Raw genomic sequence first — 11,746 nt, 5'->3', positions numbered from 1 at the left:
CACAGAGGGTTTTTATTAAAGGCAGTGATGGATGCTCAACACTTCATTTTTCCCTCATAACATCCTACATGACTGGTTTTCTTTTGTTCATCGTACAAATGAAGAGTGCTCACAGCTAGCACATGCTAACATGCAGATGACAAGCCCCATGTGGTAGGAGACAGGACACTGGCCGAGTCCCTAAGGGTGAGTTCCTAGATTCGGCTTCTTCACTACTCAGCCCTCTCTTCATCTCCCTGGACTGCGAGCCCCTCCTCCCCAGACAGGGGGCTTTGGACCCAAAGGCCTTCTACAGAGTCCACGGGTCCTCAAGAGTCAGTGCTGTCCTAGCTCTGGGTGAGCCTTTCCAAGGCCCATATTCAATGATAACTTGAGCATGTGCAGTAACAAGTCGTTCTGTTAACTATCATGATGAAACTGTTCTTTCAATAATACTTTGAACCTAATTATCATTTCCATAGGACTAATTTCAGGTACTCTCCATCAAGGCAAAAGACACCAGATGAATGTTAGTGCAGATGGCCATGAATATTTAGTCTCATGCGCCCACACCCAGACACCTATATCTGAATCTGTTCATTTTCACCACCCGCCACCACCCCCAAAAGTGTTTGATCCTAGTGGCTCTCCAAGGGTCCCGGTAAAGGTCAGGCTCCCTTTGAGGAACAATGACATAGTCTGTCCAGATTTGTCTCTGGCTTCAAGCAAAGGAAAACACCTGAGCCTCTAAAGGTTATGAGAACCAACTTATTAACAAAGGCTAAAAAAGTATTTAAAGGCTCTTATATGATTTACAGGAAAAGCTCAAACTCAAATCAACTGCAGATGACACTTCTGTGCGCTTCTGAAAAGCCCACGCATTATAGCCATCGGTGAAATCTTGGCTGGATTACTGTCACTTAGTCAGACACAGATTGTCAGATATTTGACTTTTTTATTCCTCTATGTCATCCCTTTAGCTTTATAATCATTTAGAATCTTAAGTAATACCCATGCCATGCCATCGGATGAATGCACACACTAATCTACCTTATTTTCTCATTTCTCATGCAGAGTTGTCCTTCCAAACAGTCAAGAATTGAATGCAACACCTAGTTAAATATGTTTAAATTGCTGTTTTTGCTTTATAAAATAAATACTAGGCTTTTTTTAATGTATGTCTCTAACAGTTAAAGAATTACTACTTGTATTGAATTTTGTGACATTATGACACTATGGCTTGCCTGTATCTTTATTGTGAGAAGAAAGGAAGACTAAAAAGAAATCCGTTTTCATAAGTCTATTACTTCGTGAAGTGCAAATTATTGATGAGCGGCCTTGGGATACATAAAAAGCAGGCTTTGGGATTTTTTTTTTTTTAAACACGTCAATACTAACAACTCGTTACAGATAGTCTCCTGTACATCTCAATAGAGAAAGCCCTAAATTACAGTTAAGGAGAGAGACACTGAGACACTGCAGCCATAAAAAATGTTAACCAGCTGCCTTCCTGAATTGAGAAAGCCACAGGTTACTATCTCTCCTGCTGCATCTATTTTCAGGGGAACAATCTGACAGCCTGATTAATCCCCTGTCTCTAAATCAGCAGAGTCGCTAAGCAGCAGACTCTTACCATATAAAACCTAAAGCATCTCTTCTCCTTGACTGCACCACACGGGACACAGCTCCAATGTGCTGCGGCTATAGCAAAGGTTGTAAAGATGGTCAATTGACTAGAGCTGGGGAAACTGTTATAATTACAGACTTCTAGAGAATAAGCATCTATTTTTAATAAAATCTGAAATCAAAACAACCTGGCCTGCTTAAACTCACGCCTGAAAAATTTAACATGCCTGCCTGCCTCCAGTCTTGTTCCCCTGCTACTTCCATTCTCACACCCATGGAAATTGACTATGTCAATCCCCAGTACATTCTTTAAAAATTTATGCATCTCTATTGAGATACAATTTACATACCATAAAATTTACCTATTTAGAGTGTGCATTTCAAGTTTTTAGCTATTTACAGACTTATGTGACCATCACCACAATCTAATTTTAGAACATTTTTCATCACACCTAAAAGAAGCCCGTAGGCATTAGCCATCATTCCCCACTCTCCTCCACATCTACCCTCAAACCTAGACAATGACTAATCTACTTTTCTGCTGCTAAAATTTTCCCTATCCTGGATATTTATATAAGTGGAATCAGACAATATGTGATCATTGTTACCGGCATCTTTCACTTAGCATGATGTTTTCAAAGGTTATCCCCTTCTATCACTACTTGACTCCCTTTATTATATCCTTTTTATTGCCCATTCCATTGTATAGATTTACCACATCTTATTTATCCATTGACCAGTTGATGGGCATTTGGGTTCTTTCCACTCATGGCTGGATTACTGTCACTTGGTCAGACACAGATCGTCAGATATTTGGCTGTTGTGTGCAATGCTGCTGGAAATATTCTTGTAAAAGGCTTGGTTGAGGTATACATTTTCAGTTCTCTTGGGTAGATTCCTGTGAAGAATTGCTGAGTCACATATAGTTATATGTTTAATACATTTTTTTAAGATTTTATTTACTTATTCACGAGAGATACAGAGAGACAGAGAAGCAGAGACACAGGTAGTGGGAGAAGCAGGCCCCATGCAGGGAGCCTGATGTGGGACTCAATCCCGGGACTCCAGGATCATGCCCCGGGCCGAAGGCAGACACTCAACTGCTGAGCCACCCGGGCGTCCCTATGTTTAACATTTTGAGAAAGTGCCAAAGTTTTCTAAAATGGCTGTACCATCCCCACAGCAATGTATGACAGTCCCAGTATCTCCATATCTTTTCCACTACTTTTTATTATTAGTTGTCTTTTATCACAACCGCTAGTGGGTGTTATAACATGGATATGAAGGGGGTTTGATTTGCCTGTCCCTAATAGCTAATGACTCAAAGAAAGCTATCTCTTTTCTTCTAGATACATTTTGTGTTGAGTTTAAGGATGCTATCAGGTAAGGTCTAAGTTCATGCTGTTGTTATTTAAATTGTAAATAACTAACTACCCAATACCATTAGTTGGAAAGATTATTATTTCCCCATTGTATTATATTGGCTCCTTTGTCAAAAATCAATTGGCTGTAAATCCAAGGATTTTTATTCCTTTGGTCTCTACGTCTAATCTAAAGCCAGTGTTGTGCTATTTCATTACTCTAGTTTTGGAGGAAGTTCTAAAATCAAGAAATTGAAGTCCTCCAAACGTTTTATTCCTTTTCAAGATTGTTTGAACAATTCTGAGCCTTTTCCATTTCATTTTAGGATCATCACCTCATTAATTTTTAGAGGGGAAGAAAAAGAAGGTGGAATCTCAACAGGGATTGTATGAAAGCTTTAAGTCAACATAGAGGGGTGCCTGGCTGGCTCAGTTGGTGGAGCAGGGGACTCTTGATCTCAGGGTCATGAGTTCAGGCCCCACATTGGGCATAGAGTTTACTTAAAAAAGAGAGAGAGAGAGACTAATATAGATCAATGTGGGGAGTGTTGCCATAATAGCAATATTAAGTTCATGTCTCAGAAGATCCAGGTCATTTTCAAGGGCTCTGCAATTGCCTTAAGATAAAATCTTTATACGACAGGCCTGAGGTCCACCTTGATCCAGCCCCTAGATAACTAGCCAGCTTCCTTTGCAGCATCCCTCTCCCACTGCCTACTCAAAATACACTACCAGCCACATAAACCTGATGTCAGTTCCTGAAACACAGGACACTCTCTTTTATCAGCTGGTCTCTCCTAACTCACATATGCAGCACATTCCCTGTGTCAGGATTTTTCTCCCTTAGGCCCCATAACCTGATCCATTTCTTTCCCTTCATATATTTGCTTACTTTTCACTTCCTCTGAGAATCATATCCTGAGATACACAACTCCCCACAGCCTACCTTATTTATTTTTCTTTGTCCTTACATAGTAGACTTTAGGGAACTTGTGGAAAACAGGCTAGTCAAGACCTCAAATCGGTTGAAATGTCTTGGTTAAAATGGACACCACTGGCCCCTATTTTAGGCAGTATTAGAAACTGTGGCAGTTTTCCAACAGTTTATGGGTCTTTAAACATTGTTATCACTTTTCATAAATTTTTCAGGATTTTTTTTTTTACCTAAACTATTTTACCTGTCCACCTTGTTTATGCTGGTTGTTATTGGCTGGATGAATAGTGGCCCCTCAAGATGTGCCTGGGTTAATCGCGAGGACCTAGGAATATGCTACATTACATGGCAAAAGGGCCTTTGCAGATGTAATTAAGGGTCTTGAGATGGGGAGAGTATCCTGCATTATCAAGGTGGACCCAATAATATAATCACAAGTGTCCTCATAACAGGAAACTAGGGGGGATGCTATACAAAAGAGAAGGCAATGTGACAAAAGCAGAGATAAGAATGCTGGTGGCCTCCAGAAGCTGGAAAAGCCAGGGAAATGAATTGTCTACTCACAATCTCCAGAAGGAACCAGCCCTGCTGACATCCTGACTTTAGCCCAATGAAACTGATTCAGATTTCTGATGTCTAGAACCATAAGAGAATACGTTTGTAGTTATTTTTAAGCTACTAAATTTGTAGTAATATGTTACAGCAGTAAGTAATGCAATAGTAATAAATTGGAAATAATTTAATATCCAACATTTGGAGGGGTCCCAGGTGGCTCATGCCTCTGGGACTGGGCTCTGACTTGGGCTTAGGGCATGATCTCAGGGTCCTGGAATCCAGCCCCATGTGGAGCTCCAGTCAGGCTTCATGCTCAGCAGGGAGTCTGCTTCTCCCTCTCCCTCTGCCCCTCAACCCACTCATGCTCTCTTTCCCTCAAATAAAGAAATAAAACCTTTCTTTAAAAAAAGGGACCAGTTGGAAACAACCTGGATATCCAATAAAATGGTTAGTTGGAAACAACCTAAATGTCCACAGGATGGAATTGGTTATACAGCTTCTGACAATTTTCAAGAGAATAGGTGTATTTTGAAACAAAAGTATTCCGAGAATACTTTGTAAAATGTATTAAAAATTATCCAGCAGACTATCAAGTTATTAAAGTATATAGAATAATCAGTATTCATTATGCTAATTTTTTAATTTGTTTTATTTCTTTTCTCTGCAATAAGCCTAAGGCTCATTGTTTTTGTAATAATAAGGGAGAAAAGGCAATAAAATAAACTTTAGCAACAAAATAAATGAGAAAATAAAGGACAAGGACTTGGAATTTTTAAAAACTTGATTGGATTTCATTTCTTAATTTCTAATTTATATGCATCCATCTTTTCCTGTGTTATTTGTTCAGCATTGCTTTCAAGAATTTTTCTATCTTGTAAATTGGTTGAAAATTAGTATCTCTGATCTCCAGTTCACATTTTTCAAACCTTTGGAAGTACTATACATATCATCTTAGAACCTCTACTATTTATGCACCACAAGACACAGTGCCTGCCTAGAAACGATCATTTAGGTGGAAAGAATCAATAAAACTAAGTAAAATAGAAAAGGAGGCAATGTACAATTACATGTTAAGGTATACTGCTTGGATTTTATTTATTTATTTTTTTTAATTCCTTGGATTTTAAAAGAATGATAATATGGTGTTTCATAAAACCATACACATAGCTTTGCATGTGCTTAGATTATTTACACATATCAGGTCCCCCAATTGTTAGTTCAGAATAACAACACTAATGGCAATGATAATAGTATTATATTCCATAGTATATTTGTCTAACCCTCCCCCCAAAAATTGTCTCACTGTTCATCAACCCTTACAAAAACTATATGCAGCAAATGCTATTTTACTATTAGTTCCACTCTATACATGAAGGACCTAAAGCTCAGAAAGGTGAACCAATATTCCTAAGGTCACAAAGGTCCTTAATGGCTTGGATTCATTTTCTAGCCAATGACCTGCCCATGGGAGCACACATATCCCAGCTGCCCAACTGTCTGTAAAGACAAAAAGTAGGAAACATCACCAGTTGGTCCCCCTCTCCATTGGGAATTTCCAGTGAAGAGGAAAATGCAGCTGGACATTGCCAACTGACATCTGCTCAAGGCTCAAGGAATTTCTAGTCCCTAAGGGGCCCGGCTGGTCAGTGTGTTTTTAAAGAAGTTACCGCTCAACTTCCAATATTGTCATACAAGTCAATATGATATAGCAGAATCAGAATGTGTAGCAATTCAAACGTGTACTAAATGTCACTTTCTTTTTCACCACTGTTACCTTGCTCCAGCTTGCTCTGGCTCCATTTCCGCTGATGGCCATTCAAGCAGAGTTGGAAGCGTATTGGGAAGGACTTGGGACTCCCCAGTGGCTACGGTACTGTTTTAGGGCTGTCCATAGAAACACCTCTCCCTGACGTTACTTCTAAACTAGGCCCATGCAGTGGCACTGTGTTGAACAAGGTGCCATAACAAACTCAGGGCTTCCTTCAAGAGTTTAGAGCCTTCCCAGCCTGGACACTCTGACAGCCCCAAACCTGTGTGGATGTTTCACCACACCCACCTCCTGTTCAACCCTAAGGACACAGAGAACCAAGAAGCTCTCATCTGGCTCTCCTCTCTTTCTCAACTCCTCTCTTCCCATAGCACCAGAAGGACTTTCTACTTTCTCTTCTGGGAGGAATTCTATGTCATAGCTTCCTTCTTACTTATCCAATGAGTTTTTCCCTTTTTTCTTATTAATCAAAAGATTTTATCACAGTATAATTGACAATGTTACATTATTTTCAGGTGTACAACATACTGATTTGACAATTCTCTAATACGTTACTCAACCTATGAGCTTCCTTTCTACAGGTGGATGTCTTTTCCCTTCCTTAGCACAAAAAGCCTCATGATCTGACCCTAATGGTGGAAGGATTAAAGAAAAAAAAAATTAATGACTAAAAGGAAAGTACATGAAGAATTATTTCAAAATATTCATTTCTTTACAATGGCAGTGGTTAAATATAAGGCTCTGTGTCCAGGGTTTGGAACCCCAGCTGTACAACTTCCCAACAGCGTGACCTTGGGCGAGTCACTTAATTATTCTACACTTCAATTTCCTGATATGTATAAAATAGAGACAATATACTGAGCTTGTTGTGAGGATTAAGCATGACTATTAAACAGCACGCATCACAGTCACTGGCACACAATGAAGTACCCAGCTAACATTAGAGACTGAGTGTTTCTTTGTCCCTTAGTTACCCGGGTAGTTGTTCACTCACATTATTGAATTTCAAACGTGGGAAAGAATTGCTAAACAAAGGATATCCATTATTTTCTGTTCCTGCAATAATAATAAAAGTCTACCTCCAGTGTTTTAGATCTCCCTGCAGAAGGTCATTGCTGAGAATCCTGACTAACCCTGGGTGGCAATGTTGCAATGGGTAGAATTTATTTATTAAGACCTTGGAAGCTTGCATTTCTGGCTGTCTGAGAAAGGGCATAGTTCAAATCGACAAAAATCTTGAGAGGTGCCTGGGTGGCTCAGTTGGTTAAGTGTCCCACTCTTGATTTGGGCTTAGATGGTGATCTCAGGGTGGTGAAACCGAGTCCCATGTCAGGTTCTGTACTGAGTATGGAGCTTAAGATTCTCTCTCTCTCTCCCCCCCCCATCCCTCGGCCCCTCCTCTCTCCCTTTCTAAAAAAATTAAAAATAAAAAATCTTGACAAAACGCTTAGGTGAAAATGTAGGGTGTATCACACACACACGCACATTAAAACCAACGAGAAGATATATCTAAAAAAGGTATATGCACATTTTAAATAATCTATTTAATACTATGTTTTATTAGCATTGACAAATGTCTTTTTTATACCATTTAATAAGTGAAATTAGCCATATATAGTTTTCTGTGTACAATTGTCAAGTGTTCAGTAATATCTGATTACTCTGGCTTTATTGACCAAGTCACTTCTGAATGGATAGGAAGCACTTTGAAACCTGGCTAAAATAATTTATCTCATTGTGCAAATGCAGGTCAACGAAACAACCTAATAAATTTCCTTGGCTCACGGTCATGCACTCTCAATCAAAGTTTCTTGAATAGCAAAAGATTACGGTACAGCTGCCTTGAACCAGATGCAATTCTGTAGAAATCACCATTATGGAGATATTTGGGGCATAAAATAAATCTTATTTAATTTAGTGAGACACATATAAAAACTCAAACCAGGTGATGATATCCATTTGTTCATTAGTTGATTCATTCCAACTACGTTGAGAGAGATCCTCAAAATAAGCTAGATTTGCAATTCCAATAACCCACACCAGAATGTACAATTTTTCCATTTTTCTCTTAGAACTCACCAGTCTAAATAACAAATATGTGTTAAATGTAACTAAATATTTTAATGATATTTCTTAGATGCCTGGGATATAGTTGCTCTTATAAATATTACTCATACCCATCCCGGACACTACCAGTATCTTATTTATAGTATTAATTTTCACCATCTATGAAGAAAGGGCTTGCAGAGCAAACTTCAGACTAGTCCCTGTGGAATTTAAACTATGCAGAGCTTGAACTAGGAGACTTTATAGCATTTAGAACCAGAGCCAGAGCTGTTCCCCTGGAGGGTATCTGTCTTTAGAAATAATACTGTCTACTTCTTTTGCTTAGCAGAGTCCACATCTAAGGAAGTGTAAACAGTATTCTAATAAACAAAAGTTTTCTAAAATTTGGGGGGAGGCGGAGGAAGGGAGGTCTTTCAAAGCAAAGAAGAGGACTTAAAAAAAACTTACCCATTTCACCTAGGGGGGTGAAATGACCCCTCGACAGGGACATGTGGATGGGCACTGCCCCCGAGGAAGCAAACAGGGAAGACTCGAACTGATGCCACCTCCAGTATGTCCTTCTTACTTTAAGTTTCCAGAAGCAAATGCCTCTTGTCTGTACACCGCAAACAAATGTTGTCAGGGAGAGGTACAAACTGGTATCCTTCTCTCTCCAAGAAGCCAGCTTTACATTTATTAAGTAAATTCATTTCACCATTCCTGGCTGTCTCTATACATGTTTTTACATTTATTAAGTAAATTCATTTCACCATTCCTGGCTGTCTCTATACATGTTTACTCTTTGAATTCTCTAGAAATCATTCAGTTACACATCTCACTGATTCTACATTAATTAGAAAATCAAATAAAATCATTGCCATTTTTCATTGATATTCACGAGTCATGATTTTTAGCTTATTAAAATCATCTTTTAAATTAATCCGAGACATCCACACCATCCCCTTGAGAAAGAGAATTTCACGTTTCTCTACTTAAAAAAAAAAATTCTAAAATTACCCCCTCAGAAAGAATGACCAGTGGCAAATCACACATTCCACCATCACTGCCATTTTAACATTGTTTATTTTTTGTTTTTAACAGCTTAATTAAAAAATAAATTAACCCATGCAATTTAAATAATATCTAAGTATATAAAGCAAAGAGTGACAACTTCTTCCTAAACCCTTAGGTATTGGGACGCCTGGGTGGCTCAGCTGTTGAGTGGATGCCTTTGGCCCAGGGCGTGATCCTGGGGTCCTGGGATCAAGTCCTGCATCGGGCTCCCCACAGGGAGTCTGCTTCTCCCTCTGCCTAAGTCTCTGCCTCTCTCTCTCTCTCTCTGTATCTCATGAATAAATAAAATCTTTAAAAAATAAAATAAATAAAATAAATTAAAAATAAAAATAAACCCTTAAGTATCCCATCCCAGAAGTAACTCGGAAGTTAATAGTTTACCACTCTCATTTTTATCTACATAAAATAAAAATTAAAATGAAGATTATGTACATAGATTTAGACTAGATAGAGAAGGACCATAGGAAGGTAAGGGGGTGGAAAAAAGGGATAAACTTTGTCTTGGTATTGGGGAGGAAGTCTGGTCACTGGATTTAAAGTCAGGAATAGGTTGGGGAGCATGAATGGCTCAGTGGGTGAAGGGTCTGACTCTTGGTTTTGGCCCAGGTCCTGGTCTCAGGGTCCTGGTCTCAGGGTCGTGGGGTCGAGCCCTGCATCTAGGCCCAAGCCGGGCTCCATGCTCAGCATGGAGTGGGCTTGAGATTCTTTCTCATTCCTTTCCTTCCCTCTCTACTCCCCCCCCCCTATTCCCAAGCACATGTGCTATCTCTCTTTCTCTCTCTCCCTCTCTCTCAAATAAGTAAATAAATAACATCTAAAAAAATTATAAAGTCAGGAAATAGGAATCCTGCACTGCTTTTGCAGACTCCTCACAAGTACCTGTGAACAGACACGTGCCCAAGGAGAAGCTGCACTCTGGCTCTGAAATTGCTTCAGGCCCACACTCCATTCACTCACACCCTCCTCCCCCGATAGGCTCCACTTCTGGGCTTTGGGGGGTAGTGGTTGTTCCCGCTTTTGCTTGTGAAACTTAATTTTGGTTCTTCACATAGCCTCCCAAACCCTGTAAGGGACGGTCTGCCTTAGTGCTCAGCCTTGGCACTCTCTAGAATATGACTTCCTCGTGTCCTGGGAAAGGGGGTGAATAAATATACCCCAAACCAGGTGAGAGAGCGGCCCTGCTGGCAGCTAGGCCATGTTCTTTCCAATTGAATACAAGCACACTCAGGGAAGAGAAACGAAGTCTAAACTAGGCCACTCCTTGACCATTTTTGGAAGGAGATTGAGATAAGGCCACTCACAAAAATGATGAAACCACAAAAATGATGAAACATCCCCCTCTTCTGTCCAAGAAGAGAGACTGCTGCTCCTTTTACCAAGGAGAACACCCATCACACTGCGGTCCTCCTATCTGATCAGTAAACGTGGTTAAGATACACAATCACAAAATTGCTCCTGCTTCCTGAAATGTCCAATTCAGAATTGGCCTCCACTCCCTTAAACTCACCCTGAATCATCCAGCGTGCACCCAACTCATCGTTCTTTTGGAGTGCTTTCAGTTTGGTTACCGCCAGAAAAATGAACCTAATTTCTTTATTACTGTAGTAAGTGTGTTCCTGATGATCTTTTGTTGGTGGACTTTAATGAGGAATAAACTATTTACTTGAAGGGAATATTAAATTTCATTCTGATCTTATAGGAATCCTTAAAAATGCTTCCCTCTGCATGCTTTGTGTGCTTCCATTTCTAATAAAGAGTTTTACTGAAATGTACTTCCATATGCATTTTCTCACTATAATCTAGCATCCAACAGGGAAAGCAAGAAAAATAAGTATTTTTGTCCCCCAACATCCACTGAGGTTGAGACTTGGGCAAGTTCATTCAGGGAACTATGAAAAATACCATGTCGAGCTCTGAGCTCCGAATCCAGAGAATTCTCTGGATTCTCTGAATCCACCCTGAGAATACTCTAACACAGGGAGATTAGTCAAGAAAAGGGCAAAATATTTAAATTTAGCTCCTCAAGAAATACACTTGGGGATGCAGGAGCTCCTAGAGGGGCGCCCTAATCGAGCTGTGCAGGGAGGGGTTCAGGAATGGTGGCTACTGACACCTTCGCAATGGACGATCCAGCATAGAGGGAAAGGCTAGCCAGAGAAGCTACCCCCGAGAACCCTAAGCATATCACCCCATTAGGGATGGTCAGACCGGAGAGATGGTCAGAACCGGAGGAAGAACAAGACCTGCATTCAAGTCCCAACTCTGCTGTTAATTAATTTATTCTCCCAGGGGAGGAATGATTAGTGCTTCCCAATCCCTAACTCCTTTACATAGTCCATCAGTCCCCTTCTCTGACGGCCACCACACCTGGAATCACCGTATTTCCAACCCTCTACCCTCCCA

The 11,746-nt window shown here is 40.0% G+C and overlaps 1 long non-coding RNA gene across 1 annotated transcript; it reads right to left on the bottom strand.

Moving 5' to 3' along the window:
• LOC111092009 lies at window positions 1-10,104 on the bottom strand. Its single transcript, XR_005377258.1, has 3 exons — window positions 8,738-10,104; window positions 4,465-4,536; window positions 1-2,503 (listed from the first exon to the last, which is right to left on the bottom strand). It is a non-coding gene; the product is annotated as an uncharacterized LOC111092009 (long non-coding RNA).
• Window positions 10,105-11,746: the final 1,642 nt, after the last annotated feature.

This window comes from Canis lupus, chromosome 23 (genome assembly GCF_011100685.1).
Source record: "Canis lupus familiaris isolate Mischka breed German Shepherd chromosome 23, alternate assembly UU_Cfam_GSD_1.0, whole genome shotgun sequence".
NCBI lineage: Eukaryota > Metazoa > Chordata > Mammalia > Carnivora > Canidae > Canis > Canis lupus.
Note: the sequence above shows the minus strand (reverse complement) of the source record. Positions and strands in the feature narration are given on the sequence as shown.